This window comes from Mesitornis unicolor, unplaced genomic scaffold (genome assembly GCF_000695765.1).
Source record: "Mesitornis unicolor isolate BGI_N332 unplaced genomic scaffold, ASM69576v1 scaffold9649, whole genome shotgun sequence".
NCBI lineage: Eukaryota > Metazoa > Chordata > Aves > Mesitornithiformes > Mesitornithidae > Mesitornis > Mesitornis unicolor.
In genome coordinates this window covers 60,815-62,950 of record NW_010205214.1, presented here as the reverse complement: position 1 = coordinate 62,950, position 2,136 = coordinate 60,815, and the positions used below count along the sequence as shown (strand labels likewise).

Genomic DNA, 2,136 nt, shown 5'->3' with positions numbered 1-2,136 from the left:
CGCGGAGGTCAGCGGGCGGGGACCCATGGTTGGCCTCTCTTGCAGCTCTGGGGCATGGAGGGGAAGGAGAGGTGAGGAGAGCCAGCCCCTGTGCGCCCTGCCCCACGCCACACCTTGGAGCGTCCAGCTTGAGGGGGACCAGCGATGCCTCCAGGGATGAATAAGCATGGATCTCGCTCTACTACCTCTTTGCCTCCAGACCCCGCGGAGATCGTCAGGAGCAAGGCCTGCTCCCGTAGGGTCAAGCTCAATGTGGGGGGGCTGGCCCACGAGGTTCTCTGGCGGACCTTGGACAGGTTGCCGCGGACCAGGCTGGGTAAGCTCAGAGACTGCAACACGCACGACTCCCTCATGGAGATCTGTGATGACTACAACCTGGAGGAGAATGAGTACTTCTTCGACAGGCATCCTGGGGCATTCACCTCAATCTTGAACTTCTACCGTACTGGCAAGCTGCACATGATGGAGGAAATGTGCGCCTTGTCCTTCAGCCAGGAGCTGGACTACTGGGGGGTTGATGAGATCTACCTGGAGTCCTGCTGCCAGGCCCGCTACCACCAGAAGAAGGAGCAGATGAATGAGGAGCTGAAGAGAGAAGCCGAGACACTGAGGGAAAGGGAAGGAGAGGAATTTGATAACACTTGCTGTGCTGACAAAAGGAAAAAGCTCTGGGACCTCCTGGAGAAGCCCAACTCCTCTGTAGCGGCCAAGGTAAGATCTGTGTTTCTTCTCAAGTGTTGTTTTTATTGGCTCATGACTGTGGTGATGTTTATGTGAGATATTGCCCTGCTACCCTTCCTTTAGTATCTAGGCACTTATGACTGGTTAGATGCTGTGAGTGAAGAGGAGAAAGGCCTTCCAGAGGCAAAGAAGGTTTAGTGTATCTTTGTCGGGTAGTTTGGGAGGGATTTGGTTTGAGCTTCCCTGGGGCAGCCTAGGCTGCTCAGTGTGGGGGCAGTTCCACTTGACCTCTGGGCCAGAATATGGTAATTGCTGTGGCTGGAGGTTAGGAGACTTGTTATTCAGGGGCCTGTCTTGGTGCATTGTATAATGGAGTGTTCTTTGGGCCCAAAACACGTTTCCTGCTGCTTAATCAAACTGGTTTTTAAGAAGAGGAAATCTACTTGAATTCTCAGACCCAGGCCCAGTTATGAAATAATGCTTTCCCTTCGAGGGCTTAATTTAAAATTTCATGGTGAAATACATCTAGTTGTTTGTATCATGTACTCCTAGGCTGTGGGTTTGCTAAACCTAGCATTTGAATTTCATCATTTATCTGATTCCAGTCTATTTTAAGCCTCCCTATGCAATACTGCTTCAGCCCTGTGTCTGTCAATAGTTGAAGTGCTGCTCACTCTGAAGCTGGTGCCAGTGCAACAGATCTATCTGAAGGTGTTTGGAAGATAAGATCCATGTTAGGAGAAACCAATGTCAGAGTTGGCTCTGATAATTTAGCTGTCTCATGTTAGTCACATATTCTTTAGTGAGGAAAATCTCTGTGCACACAGTGATTCAGTAACCATGGGGACAAAAGTGAAGGGGGAGAGGTTCAAAACTGAGGGTTGAATAACTGAAAAGCATGAGAGACCGATCAGTAGGAATCAAAACTTGAATTTTCTATGTACTGGCATTCTCAACAAGACAAATAAATAGAAAGAGGGCCCAGCTACCTCTTTACTGTCACCCTCCTGTTGTATGTACATTTGCAAATGCAAATCTTAGCTCCATCCCTCAGGACGGCTGGCTTTGGAGGGCTACTTATCAAACCAGACCTCTGCTTTCCCCCTCTCTTCTCTCATCAAAATGCTGCATGTCATGAACCAAGAGCATGTGCAAAGTTTTGGGAAGGGATTTTATGAAGTGTGGAGCTAAATGGCTTATTCTGGCAGGGCAAGGGACAGGCGTGGTCGGCTGCTGAACTGATTATCAGTTTTTTAATGACAAACGGAGCCTCAGAATGTCTCTTTCTCTCCAATGGCACAGATGACACTGTGCTGAATGCATTAATCATTTATAAGGCTCCTTTGGCACAGTCCTGGAATCCTGAAGCACAGGCCCTGGGCTTTGCTGTCTGTGGCACTGACTCAAAATCCATTAGAGACTGTTGATGTTCTTGATTTATTGTATATAAGCAGG

At 48.6% G+C, this 2,136-nt stretch overlaps 1 pseudogene; it reads left to right on the top strand.

The window, feature by feature from the left end:
- Positions 1-144: 144 nt before the first annotated feature.
- LOC104546044 lies at positions 145-777 on the top strand (annotated as a pseudogene).
- The last annotated feature ends 1,359 nt before the right edge of the window (positions 778-2,136 follow it).